General features: G+C 40.2%; 1 protein-coding gene across 2 annotated transcripts in view; it reads right to left on the bottom strand.

Moving 5' to 3' along the window:
- Positions 1-14973, bottom strand: part of zgc:113278 — an 852580-nt gene that overhangs the window by 623149 nt on the left and 214458 nt on the right. The window lies entirely within an intron of this gene.

The following is a 14973-nucleotide window of genomic DNA, read 5'->3' as shown; positions in this document are numbered from 1 at the left end:
GATAACTGGGCCACATTTTTCATGTCTTCTCTGGGCCACATTAGGCTAGCGGCTGCATTAGCTAGAGTTTACTGTGCCGAATATTTACCAAAAGTTGCCCACATATATCTTAAAATAAGTGGGCGTCATTTGCACCTACACGTGTGAGACACTTTAGACCCAGATTACGCTTAAATGACTATGCCTAAATGTCTATTTTGCCAACTGTGGCCCACATTTTTCCTCCATCATTTGGGACAAATTTATCATTTTCCACATGGGCCACATTAGGCTCACATTCAGATTACATTTTGCCATAAGTGCCAAATCTTTGCCTTAAATGGCCCATATATGAATTTGAATCTTTGGCCCCTCTATGCCACTGTACAGGTGGGCAACTTCAGGCTCACATTAATTTTGTCTGGGCCTAAGGAATACCACCAGTGCCGCATAACTGCCTAAAGTGGCCCACATTCGTATGCCATCTGGGTCATCAGTGCTCAACATCACCCAATTAAATCTTTCACTGTCTCGTTAATTCAGTAATTGTAACTCAATTTAGAGAGGAACCAAATACTAATACTATTTTAGCAAATACTAAATATATACTATATATACCAAATACTAAATACTATATATCTAAACCGAGTAAATTTTACTCAGAAGATTCTGCTGTGTAATCTTGGCTATTGAACAGCGTGGCATTTCTGACAACTGAGAACATAATAAAAGAGATTCAGTAAGACTACTCGGTAAACTAAGACAGCACCATGAAATGGTAAAAACTCAGTGTGAATTGCTTGTAAAGAGTTTCAGTGGAGCTCATATACACTTAAAGGCCACAGACTGAATTCACGTTAAAAAAAGTGAGTAAACCTGTTGCGACAGTTAAGTTGACTCAATTAAATTTTCCTAATTATGCAGAAAGTTCATTTACTTAATCATTTTAAGTTTTTTTTTTTAAACAAGTAAAGTCAACTACTCGCTTTAAAAGCAACATGTTGACTTACGTTTTCAAAATCAAGTCAACTTATCAGTTTTTTTACAGTGTACAGCCTCTGCGTCTCTGCAGATGTGTGTTAGTGAGCTCCAGGCGCTGTACCGCACAGCCTCAGCTTTCACTCTGATATCTGCACTCCTGTCCGGACCTGCTCTGAATGTATCATTGCAGAAAGCCATGAAATAATTTGAGATGATACTGCCAGTTTAAATGACTAAAGCATGCCATCACAGTCATTATGACATCAATCTTTCCTCTAACTCACATGCACATTCACTTTAAACCAAATAGAGAGAGATAAAAAAAAAAAAACTAGGGTGGTAATCTGTAAACAGTCAATGTGTATGTGAAAACAGAGTTTGTAGATAAAGCTATACTAATAAAGGGGACCTATTATGCAAAAATCACTTTTAAAATGGTTTAAACACAGTTGTGTGGCAGCAGGCTGTGAATATAGCCAGCTTCTAATGGTACAAATGTATACATTTTACATTTTATAACCAAACTTGCTCATAAAAACACTTTGATTTAGATTTTCCCTTTGTACGTGTCATCAAAGGGGGGAAGCCCCGCCCATTAGTGATGATCTCTCCCTCATTAGCATAGGACTTTAGTCTTATTTTTAAATCTGCCACTATGCTGATTTGTAGCTCTGCCCTCTTTTCACAAGAGCACAATCTCATTTGAATTTAAAGCGACAGTCACCAAAATGGCACAATTTCCCTGCTGAAAAATCCAGCCTAAACCAGCCTAGGCTGGTTGTCTGGTTTAAGCTGGTCGACCAGGCTGGTTTTAGAGAGGTTTTGGCCATTTCCAGGCTAGTTTCAAGCCATTTCCAGCCTGGTCTTAGCTGGTCAGGCTGGGAGATGACCAGCTAAAACCAGCTTGACCAGCTGAAACTTCACACATACACACTTCACACATACAAACTTCACACATACCTCAAGGGCAGGGCTCTCAAACTCAAATCAAGGCCTGATAATTCATAGGAGGGCCATTTTAACATTCAAGCACAAGAAAAAAAGTGATGTAATTGGTGCATCTTAGGACAACAGACATGACATAATTCAAGCACTACCTGTCACAAATCAACAAATCAGCATGTTTCAGAAACACAGTTATAACAGCCAGAGAAACATTAAAGGTGCAGTAGGTGATCTGCCAAAATGCTAACCGCTTAGCATATTATCTTTGGACGGCGGGGAGGGACTGTGATTCAAAGCCACACCCCCTGAAATCGCGAGCGCGCACCGCGTCACAACAGCCGACAGACAACCCACTAGTTCATGTCATTCGCCAGTTAGTTAGTGCCAGCGCCGTGCAGGAATTACATGAAATACTTTGCCACACTTGCATGCTATTTCAGAGCGAATATTCAGAGTAGCATGGTTAACAGTATAGGAAGGCTATCATTGTTCAAAAATGACCCAATGTGAATATAAAAGCAACTTCAGCTCAATAAAGCAGGCTAGGCGGAATAGCGCTATTTACTGGTGTTTTGTTGTTAAACTAAATATAAATCTACATTATAGATGCTGACAAAGCACCTTATGAAACTGAAAATAATCACATCAGTCTTTCACCAGGAGATTTCAGTGGCTGAACAACACGTCTGTGCATATAAGTCATTCATAACAAAACACAATCTAACATAAAATAGTTTCAAAACAGAACATTACCTGTCTAACAGTAATACTTCAGCCATGGTGTCGTCGTTCCTCCAGCGTGCTAAAGTAACTCCAATATTGATTCAGGTTTTTAAAAGTTTCAATTCAGCTTTTGATTTCTCCCGGTCCGTCTCGTGACCGCGCGGCCGCTTTAAGGGCGAATTATACCCGCGCCTGGCTTTACAGTAATCGGCCCGAGCTTGGCTGTCCTTCGGCGCCTCCGGTTCCGACTTAGCATCTGCGAGCGGCCCGCAGCTCGCTCGGAGCGCATGCATTTGTGATGCAGACGGGCACGCGCTAATGGCGGATCTGCGTGAACAGATGCGCAGAAGTCTTAATCTACATTTGCTGTCAGATATTCTGACCTGCCTATCGGAATTAAGGGAGATGACGGTCCGACTCTATTTAATTGGGTAAACATTTTTTAGTTTTATGCTTTACCCAGAATATAAAAATACATATAAACACATTTAGATCATTTACTGTAATCATTACTATTGTAATGACTGTGAAGAGACTTTCAACCAGCACAACAAAAAATGCTTCTGAAGACAATCACCTACTGCACCTTTAAAGAATAAAGGTTCAAGAGCTCAACTAAAGCAGCCTCTGATCTCCATGACGGTGAGGTCAAATCAAACATTTTCAATAAAAATATATACCTTTGTTAATTATCAAATATGCTTATAGAAATGAGAGAATTGAAGTCAAACTGTAATCAGTGAGGCTGATAATGCTGTTATTTAACGGAGTTGTTTAATCCTCTGTTTTAATTCAGGTGGTTTGGTGTGAGGTGGTGTCTGTAGTTTTATTTCTTGTTCTTTCCTTCAGTGATTGTGCTTGTTAACAGCAGGTGTTCATCAGTGTCTGAGTTCAGTCCTTTGTGGTCATTCACTATGTCTAGTGGACTAAACTAATTGACTAATTTAGGGACTAGTGAATGAGGGTGTGTGGTGAGATTTCAGACACTCTGATTAGTTTCTCGAAAACAAAGGTTAGATCTGTTACAGCTATTTTACCGTATTTTGTACAGAAATTAATAATTTCTAATTAATTAATAATTTAACAGGTTTTCAGTGTAGATTGTACAGACCTTTACTGTTAAATCACATTTACAGTGTGTGTTACACACTGCATGGAAGCTCATTTTCAAAAACCCATAATAGGGGCTCTTTAATATGTCTCAGTGAAACAAACTGATATATTTAATAAAATTATTAATAATGCTTGTCTGACCTTCAGTAACCTCTGATTGGCTCTTTCAGCAGTTGTGGTTCTTAATGACCTTTGTGAAAATAAACAAACGGTGACAAGTTTGCATTCCTGCACCAATAAATGGATGACCATGAACATATTTATTAATTTACTGTTCCACTTCCTTGTGCGAGCAAGTGTATATAAAATACAAACTATGCAGCACTTTAGTTATTAACATTATTTAATATACAGATCAGAGAAAACTAATTCTTTACTATTAAAAAGGCAAATTTAACCAGTAAGATCACATGTAAATCAAATTAGTTTGCAAATTCATTCATTTTCTTGTCGGCTTAGTCTCTTTATTAATCCGGGGTTGCCACAGCGGAATGAACCGCCAACTTATCCAGCAAGTTTTTACGCAGCGGATGCCCTTCCAGCCGCAACCCATCTCTGGGAAACATCCACACACACACACACATACACTACGGACAATTTAGCCTACCCAATTCACCTGTACCGCATGTCTTTGGACTGTGGGGAAAACCGGAGCACCCGGAGGAAACCCACCTGAAGGCAAAGAGAACATGCAAACTCCACACAGAAACGCCAACTGAGCCGAGGTGCGAACCAGTGACCTTCCTGCTGTGAGGCGACAGCACTACCTACTGCGCCACTGCCTCGACAGTTTGCAAATTCAAATGAATAAATGTAGTTCAATCATGTCTACAAAATGTATTCACATCTGGAGTAGTTTCGAGAGCAAAAAGTCAGACAAGTTTGTTTTTTTTTCCTTATATTAAAGCACTGTTGACACAGTAAACATGTCTTTAATTCGACAACAGTAATCTGGACTAAGACGTTGTGCTGTTGTGACAACAGTGTTGATCTGTACATGTGGTCATTAAGCCAGAGGACATGAAAGACACACAGCAGCTTCAAAGAGAAACATCGCTCTCCATTTGCAGCACTAATATCCCATAGCCTATGCTTCATAAAGATATCAGAAAGAAGAAATACACTGATCACACGCTGCTTATATAGACACTGTAAAACATGAGAATCAACTTGACTGGAGTAACAATAGCCCCTTTCACACAGTGATACTGGTAAATATCTGGAAAATTTCCGGAACGACTTTACCGGTATATTCAAAAAAGCGCTGTTCACACAGGCGAGGACGTTGCGGAATTTTTCCGGAAAAGAGCATTCACACATCCATTCCAAAATACCGGTAAATTCTGACATCATTCACCACAAATGAGCTTTAAACGCGCTTGTATTTGTAAACATTTGACTAAATTACAAACTTTTTTGATGATCAATATTGTGAACAACTTTCGCAGGATCACTTTCACATGTCGATATGTTCATAATATGTGCGTGTGCAGGCGCTCACAGGCTGTTTCAAAGGCACACGCAAAGCTTGAAGGTAAACAAACAACGGCTTATCATAAGCATGTCATCGATGATTATTTACACAGTTGGCATAAAGAAGAACATATAAACGTGATCTGACTAACTTCTAGCAGCTAAATGTGTCTGGAAAAATATTCAAAGGTTTTTATTCTCACAAACCGCGCGGACGTAAATGCGTCTGACTGTTGTGATTGGCTAAAGCAGATGTCTCACGTCAGCACGTTCTAGACGTGCACGCGCTTATTCCAGCAATCTCCCTTCTGCATTCACACAGCGCAGCATTCCAGCAAATTGCCGGTAATCTTACAACTTCTCTTTCCGGAAAATAGCCAGAACGAATTTACCGGTATTTTCAAAAAGGACCTGTTCACACATACAAGCTTTCCGGAAAATTGCCAGCAATTTTCCGGAAAGGTCTGTATGTGTGAAAGGGGCTACTGTCAACGAAAAGTTTTTCATATTCTGTGATTAATGAGTTTTTCCCCTCTGTTTATTTATGTTTTTAAAAAATCATGGAATCTTTAAACATTCATTAACATTATCTTTTGATGTTGAATATTTTGAAAAAGTGACTTTTGTTGACATTTTTAATAGTGATATACACTGAAAAAAAATTATGTCTGCAAAATTGTTGCAAACAATTTATATATGTTGAATTTAAACAAACAAATTAAATTTAGTAATGTTCAACTTAATTTGTTTGTTTAAATTCATTCATTTTCTTGTCGGCTTAGTACCTTTATTAATCCGGGGTCGCCACAGCGGAATGAACCGCCAACTTATCCAGCAAGTTTTTATGCAGCGGATGCCCTTCCAGCTGCAACCCATCTTTGGGAAACATCCACACACACACATTCACACACACACACTACGGACAATTTAGCCTACCCAATTCATCTGTACCACACGTCTTTAGACTGTGGGGGAAACCAGAGCACCCAGAGAAAACACACGCGAAGGCAGTGAGAACATGCAAACTCACAGAAACACCAACTGAGCCGAGGCTCGAACCAGCAACCCAGGGACCTTCTTGCTGTGAGGCGACAGCACTACCTACTGTGCCACTGCCTCGCCCTGTTTAAATTCAATAAACATAAAAAAAACAAATTGTTTACAACCACGTAACTCAAAAAAAATGAGTAAATCCAAGGAATCATATTTGAATATTTTTTTTTCAGTGTACTGTCTAGCTCAGGAGTTCCCAAACTTTTCAGCTCGCGACCGTGAAAATAATAATTCCAGTGACTCGCAACCCCCACTATAGACGAATTACAAATGTGTGTGTGTGTGTGTGTGTGTGTGTGTGTTTGTGTGTGTTTTAAACCTCGGACATGTAAAGTTTGCTGTAATCATTTCTCAGTTGACACTGAATATGAGGGACCACCATACCCCACACCAAACCACACAGCAAAAGATGAAAAATTATCATAAGGGACTCAGCCGTTTGTCCCGATCCCAGAACGCTCGCCTGATCTTCAAAGGCAATTGTTACTTATGCTCACTCACGACTCCATCTCCCCATATCTCAAACACTCTTGCGAAATTCAGAGCTGAAGGGAAGGGTGTTTGATTCTCAACAATATCAGCTTTTGCTCGCCTGAGAGCCGCAACTTTACAAGTCTAATCTAAGCGTCTAGTAATGTTCCCTGTGGGGTTTCTGAAGCTTTGAACCTTTTGGAAAGGTTACAGGCAAAGAAAAGCTGTCAAAAACAACACTTCATATCCCATAACACAATGTGTTTCATTGAATGCTGTAGAATAACGTATTGAATAGAATACTGTAGCATTAATGTATTCCATGCATTATAACAGAGATTTTTGTATTAAATTGAATAATTTATACTAAACTGAGACTATATCTACACTAATCTCAAAAAAATCACTGCATGCCCAGACTATCTTTACAATTCTTTCCGTCATCCTCACGACAAAAAATGCTTTATGTACTGCGCATGCACACAAACGTTAGACGCTTTTACCTGCATCATATCCACCTGCTGCTTATTTACTTTCCATCTCTATGAAACGTCACAGCTAAATGTCGAAACTGTGGTCTGCTTCCACTGCTGAACAACGACGCCCAGTAAACTTTCCAATTTGGAAATATGGAGCATGTACACACTGGCATTAATCTTTAATAAAGCTGTATTCAAAACATTTGCTTTGCAATGTCATCCACCATGTTAGCTGGAATGGTCACATGACTAAAATATGTCATCAATTTCGAAAGTCTTCAAAGTCTGCGCTGCAATATGAAAACAACATTTCCCAATGTATGCACTTTGGTCATGGGCGACGTAGTGGTGCAGTAGGTAGTGCTGTCGCCTCACAGCAAGAAGGTCGCTGGGTCGCTGGTTCGAGCCTTGGCTCAGTTGGCCTTTCTGTGTGGAGTTTGCATGTTCTCCCTGCGCTTGGGTTTCCTCTGGGTGCTCCGGTTTCCCCCACAGTCCAAAGACATGCGGTACAGGTGAATTGGGTAGGCTAAATTGTCTGTAGTCTATGAGTGTGTGTGGATGTTTCCCAAAGATAGGTTGCAGCTGGAAGGGCATCCGCTGCATAAAAACATGCTGGAAAGGTTGGTGGTTCATTCTGCTGTGGTGACCCCAGATTAATAAAGGGACTAAGCCGACAAGAAAATGAATGAATGAATGCACTTTGGTCAGTGTTTTCAAAAGGATACCTTTTTGTGTCCTAAAAAACTCTGTCTCAGCGTCTTCATCTAAAAACGCTCCATGTCTACACTATCGTGTTCGGTTATTTCCGTCTTCCACACTAAAACGACTGAAAATTCTTTCGTTGATTTACTGCACATGCGCGCAAATAAGACCTAAATAAAAATATTTACCTGTCATATCCGCCTGCCATTTATTTATTTTCCCTTTCTTTGAAACGCTGTGGATATATGTGTGCGTGTGACGAACAACTGTATAAGTCCAAAAAAATTTTTTTAATTAGATAACCATGTGACATTAATTGTATGTGTAAACTTTGTATGCAGAAAAAGTTTGGGCATATTTTCGAGTGACTAAAGGTTGGTGAACACCGAGACGTTTTTTGCTCGCATTTTCAGTCAACAATTTACGCCTTGTGACTAAATAAAGGGCGTTTCAAGAGTTCACACTTAGCTGATGATTGATTATAAGCAAGTTTGGCATGCTATCCCGGGAGAGAGCCCTGAGCTCAAAAGATCCTTGAGCCCTGGGCTCCCTCCCATTTGCAGGGCGAGAGGGGAGCCTTGAGCTCAGGTAGATCTCGACAACTCCCCCTTGATAAAAACTGATGACTAAATTGAATGCTATGAAAAGATATGCTGCAGGGTGAGACAATAACTGTAGTGCAAATTTTAGATTGATCAATTTACTTGTTGTGCATGTTTTTGGAATGTGGGAGGAAACCGGAGGACCTAATGAAAACCCACGCGAGCACGGGAAGAACATGCAAACTACACACAGAAACGACCACCGGCCTGTTGAAGGACTAGAACCAGTGACGTTCTTGCTGTGAGACAATAGTGCTAACCACTGGGCCACCGTGCCGCCCTATGGAGGGAAAGGTGAAGAGGTAGGGGTGGAAGGGGGGATTCTTCAAATCGAAGATGACTAGTGAAAAACCCCTGGCTCTTTATAGTGGGTTAGGAATAGCCTGATTGGAGGATCATGCATGCTAATGCAGAACCAGCCGTGTTCAATCATAATCACGTGATCCTCTCAAAATTAGTTTATGAATAAACTTCACTAATGTGATCGTGCAGACCAACACGCAAAACACCAGGCGTAAAATCGTCATTTTTAAAGAAACGCCTCATGCTCGTTTTTTGGTTTTGATGCGCCGTGTCAAAACCTTCTCCACCAATCAGATTGGCACTTTTGTTCACATGCACAGAGCTGCTGAAGTTACAGTAAACAGCACTTGGAGGCGCTCAAGCGCAAAACTGTCAATGCGAGCGCACACTGAAGAAGATGCCCAGAGGCGATATAAACGTGGAGCTACTTATTGCTCTTGTGAACAATAATCATTTCTTTTTCGCTAGAGCTGCTGCTTGAATAATCCATACCAACAAGCATGTCAACTCTGTCTTCTTCTTCTGTGTTACAAGCAGGTGTCAGGAGCTTAAAGTTGTGTAGCGCCATCTAACGTCAAGGAGTGCTTTTGCATACTCTTCTGCTCGACGCCAATGAAAATCTCTTGGGTTTATATCCGGAAAAACGTCTTGAAAAACGCTGACGAAAAAGCATGTACCAGCCTTAAGACTCAGCATTTTAAACATTAAAGAACCCCTATTATGCATTATAAATGGTCATATTTCGGTTTTGGGGCTCTCCAGCAACAGTCTGGTATTCATGCAAGCTCAAAAAACACTTTCATTGTCCTAAAATATGCATTTATTTTCACTTTAGCTTTTCTAAATGTACGACAATATATAGCTATGATATATGTCTGCATTGTATGTATTTATTGTAGTATTTATTTGTTGGTTATTGTTAAAAATTGATTGTTATTGCCTGTACTGTACTTTACTGTTCATTTCCTAAAAACGCTGTCTCAGTGTGGACTGAAGGATAAAACGTAGAGAAAAATATGCGATAGAAGAATGTTCCATAAGCTGAAATATAGTTATGGCTTTTTATTCTCTCTTTCTTTATCCATGTTAAGCTGCTTTGACACAACCTACATTGTAAAAAGTGCTATAGAAACAAAGCCTGAATTGAATTGAAAGAGGTTGCTGTGGTGAAAACAGCCATAAAAATCACACTGGATTTATTGTTTCCCTCAGAAGATTTAAGAAAAGTCCTTCTTTGAGATTCGACAAACGTATGCATGAAAGGCCAGAGAAAGATTGCAGTTTGCAGGCTCTTGTGAGGTGCATGTGCATGTCTCAACCAGATGAAAAACAAACGTATGACTGATGGAATTATGTGCTGGGTGATTTATAGACAGGCAGCGGGTGCAAAACACACTTTTCCACCCCCTCTTCGCTACATGCAATTACCGCTGTTATTATTATCTTTAGACTACTGATAGTTTGTGGTTTTTGCCCTTTATTTTGAGTGAAAAATGGCTAATCTGCACTTTTTGTTCATTATTAGCAACAATGGCTCATCAAGCGCTGTGGAAAAGCACTGAAGACAATTTATTAGCCTTCCTGTGAAATTGTAATTCCTACTCAAATATTTCACAAGTGATGTTTAACAGAGCAAAGACCTTTTTTGCGGTATTTCCTATTATGTTTCTCTTCTGGAGCAAGTCTGATTTCGTTTAGTTTGCCTGGAATAATATATACATGTAAAACTGCTGATCAAACCACTGTTGTCCAAGGACTTTCCTAACTAACCTAACTTGACTAGTTGACCTAATTAAAGGGTTGATCCACTACAATATCACATTTTAAACTTTAGTTGATGTGTAATGTAGCTGTGTGAACATAAACAACATCTCTGAATGTAAGATGCTCAAAGTTCAATGTAAAGGGAATGGCTTTTACAGAGATAGCTAAGCAAAACCTACAGTGATTGAAGTTTGGGGACTACAAAAAAAAAAAAAACATCTGGGCTAGTGAAATCACAAGGGCTTCCGGTTATGTGCATTCACCTTGCGCACACAAGGGGCATGGCCAGAGGTGTGGGACAACCACATAACTGAGGATGATTGGCGTGTGTGTATGTAGGTGTGGGACAACCACATAACTGAGGATGATTGGCATGCGTGTATGTAGAAGCGGGACCACATAACATGACGAATGAGGTATGTGTGTAGGGGCGGTGCAGCCACATATCTGATGATGGTTGGCTTGTGTGTATGTAGGGGCAGGTCAGCCACATAACTGATGATGATTGGCATGCGTGTATATAGAGTGGGAACAACCACATAACTGATGATGATTGGCGCGTGTGTGTATGTAGGGGCGGGACAACCACATAACTGATTATGATTGGCATGCGTGTATGTAGGGGCGGGATAACCACATAACTGATGATGATTGGCGTGTGTGTAGGTAGGGGCAGGACAACCACATAACTGAAGATGATTGGTGTGTGTATGTAGGGGCAGGACAACCACATAACTGATGATGATTGGTTGTGTGTGTATGTAGGGGTGGGACAACCACATAACATAATGATTGGCGTGTGTATATGTAAAGGCAGGACAATCACATAACTGATGATGATTGGCGTGTGTGTGTGTGTAGGGGCAGAACAGCCACATAACTGATGATGATTGGCTTGCGTGTATGTAGGGGCCGGACAACCACATAACTGATGATGATTGAGGTGTGTGTGTAGGGGTGGACAGCCACATAACTAATGATGATTGGCGTGTGTGTGTGTGTGTGTAGGGGCAGAACAGCCACATAACTGATGATGATTGGCTTGCGTGTATGTAGGGGCCGGACAACCACATAACTGATGATGATTGAGGTGTGTGTGTGTGTAGGGATGGACAGCCACATAACTGATGATGATTGGCATGCGTGCATGTAAGGGGCGGGACAACCACATAACTGATGATGATTGGCTACAAACACAGAGTGGTGGAAAGAGTACTGAAAAATCATACTCAAGTAAAAGTACCATTACTTGCCTAAAAATGTAGTGCAAGTAGAGTAAAAGTATCTGTTGTAAATAATACTTAAAGTATGAGTAAAAAGTAGAGCTTTCAAAAGTACTCAAGAGCAGTGAGTAGTGAGTATTATGCTGTAAAAAGCGGATGCAGACATGCTGTCAACTTTGGCAGTTAAATAGTAATGTTTATGTACAAACACAGCTGCGAATTTAATTGCTACGCAAGTGATCGTTTTTACTACTCTTTGGCAATTGCCAAAATAACAAACAGAAGCTTGAGTTTTGATGACAGGACCAGGACAGAGAAAATCTCTTAAATTAACATGAACATATTTTAAAGTAACCTCATCATGCATTTAGCTTGGAAAATATGCAGACTAAACAAACAGTTAACCAATTTAAATCCAAACATGTAGAATAGGTCTCATTTCTGTATACATTTTTTGAGCAATAATCTCATTTGCTATCCCTGCTGAAAAATCCAGCTTAAACCTGCCTAGGCTGGTTGACCAGTCTGGATTTAGAGAGGTTTTGGCCATTTCCAGGCTGGTTTACAGCCATTTCCAGCCTGGTCTTAGTTGGAAAATGACCAGCTAAATCCAGCTAAAACCAGCTTGACTAGCCTGGTTTAAGCTGGACATAGCTGGTTTTGGCTGGGCTCCCAGCTTGGCTAGGCTGGTCAAGCTGGTCTTAGCTGGTCATCTCCCAGCCTGAGCAGCTAAGACCAGACTGGAAGTGGCTGGAAACCCTCTAAAACCAGCCTGGTCAACCAGCTAAAACCAGCCAACCAGCCTAGGCTGGTTTAAGCAGTTTTTTCAGTAGGGATTATACTATTTTCATCATTTTTAGCAGTTATTCAAATTGATTCTAACTTAGATTTTAGACGCCATTTTGACATCAAGGTAGTAAACCGACATTAAATCGAATAGCATTTCTTATTTATGTTGTCCTTGGATTTTTGGATTTTTGACACGTTTTCTGAAAACGTCAATTTGATGTTGTCTTGACATCAAGGTAGTTTACAGGCTTTAGACACACACAAAAATTACAGACCACTATAAATTTGTCATTTGTAATTAAAGCTTTCAGATGAATATATATTTTAAATATTCTAATACTTTTGTGTTATTATTTTAGTGGTCAAACGGGCATCAATGTGTGGATGTCAAATGGACATCAACATTTTTACATCAAATTGATTTGCATTTTAAGTGTTTTTTAATGTAATTTTATATCAAAGTGGAATGAATTGGAATTTCGCTCAACAATTATATAAATGACATATAGTTACCCAGCAGGCACCTTAATGTAAAAACCACAGCAAAATTATGTAAAAAATGCGAATCAATTTAACATTACCTTATCCCCTTTAAGAAAGGAATCTAAATGTTCAAATCCCGCGTCAGCAGCACTAATGCTCAAGCTGACTTACACTGAGCAATAGCTGACATTTTGCAGCAGGCAGTGGAGTTGTTTAGCAACTAGTAGCAAAGGTCTGAATGAAAGAAATGTCAGAGTCATCAATCACCTGACAGCTCCGGCTCCGCCCACTTGAGCAAGCCATTACCAGAACAGTCACCGCGCTCATCAATTACACCAGCAGCCCACAAAATACCATCCAAAAATGAGCATCTGCGCATATCGCTGTTGCGTAATGTTTGTTTAGGCTGAATTCCTCAACCGTGCCAGTTTTACGCATGCTACGACACATGAGCTAAACTAACATTACTAATAATAACTATATGTTTTACATAATCTAAAGGAAATGTGAGAGGAGCTCGTCTGCAAAACCACTTCCGTGAAATGTTTGCTGAAGTTGTTATGAGTGTTTAGTGCATTGTGGTTGCTGGCCTATTTCAAAATACCCCGAAAGTGTCATCGCTATTATCAGTTTTAAAGTAAACCTTGGTGAATTTTCTATTAGTGTTTATTATCCTTAAAAGTGTGACTGATTATGGCAATTTTAAAAAAACCTGATCATACATTGTGGCAAACTGTTTTGAAATTATTTTAAAATAATTAAGATAAATAAATAATTTTGTTAAAAATGTTTATTTTGTATTTATATAAGTATAATATGGTATTTTATTAAAGCTGTTAACCAACACTGGTCTCACGGTTCATTTCGGTTACGATTATCATGCCATCGATTCGGTTCAATTCGATATCTCGGTGCATCACGGTGCATTGACGATGCTTTCCATACACAGCAGAATTCTTGTATTAGAATGTATGAATATATTTATATTTATTTATATACTATTTCTAATGCAATTCTGTCCTTTAATACAGTCAGGTATATAAACTGTACCAACACGAGCATTTATAGCAAATAATACAAACAATAATAATCATCCCGCTCGCTTTCATATCCTTGTCTACCAAGTTCTCTTACACCCCTTTGATTGGTCACAACAAAAACGATTGTGAATGGCTCATGCGCACTGCGCTCTTTACAGATGAGTGACACTGATAAGCGGCAGGCGGCAGCAGGAGCAGAGCTGAGCTCCAGCGAGGGGGAGTTTGAGCTCTCGCTCCACCTCCTATAACACCCACCCCACCCCTAACCCCCAACCCCTAACCCCAAACCCCTAACCCCAAACCCCTAACCCCTAACCCCCAACCCCTAACCCCAACCCCAAACCCCAAACCCCAACCCCCAATGACATCACTCATAGAAGAAGTGCAAGGAAGGAGGAGCAGGAGCTCAAGCTCCCCCTCGCTGGAGCTCAGCTCTGGCCAAATGGCTCTGCAGTGAGCATCACTTGGGCAGCGGCGATCACAGCTGATCCATGATAGACACGGTGGAGGAAACTCTGCAGGCACACGCTCGTGTCTGTATCCAGAAGTATCGCTGTAATACAGCCGAGAGGAAAAGTCACGCCAGCAGGTCAAATGGGCCCACAGTGAGTGAGTGAGTGAGAGAGAGAGAGAAATGGAGTACTTTCATTCTCTCAATCGTAGTGAAACAGGGGCTTCCAGCCTAATCTCATTAAGAAATGTAAGTATTTTATGTTTTGTCAGTTTAGTGGCTAATTCGTACGACTTCAGTACGATTTTAAAAAGGAGAGCTGCGTCCCAAATCGCATACTTATGCACTATTCTAAGCCATTTTGTAGTATAAATAGTGTAAGTAGTGCGTTCACACTGA

Source organism: Danio rerio, chromosome 23 (genome assembly GCF_049306965.1).
Source record: "Danio rerio strain Tuebingen ecotype United States chromosome 23, GRCz12tu, whole genome shotgun sequence".
Lineage (NCBI taxonomy): Eukaryota > Metazoa > Chordata > Actinopteri > Cypriniformes > Danionidae > Danio > Danio rerio.
Note: the sequence above shows the minus strand (reverse complement) of the source record. Positions and strands in the feature narration are given on the sequence as shown.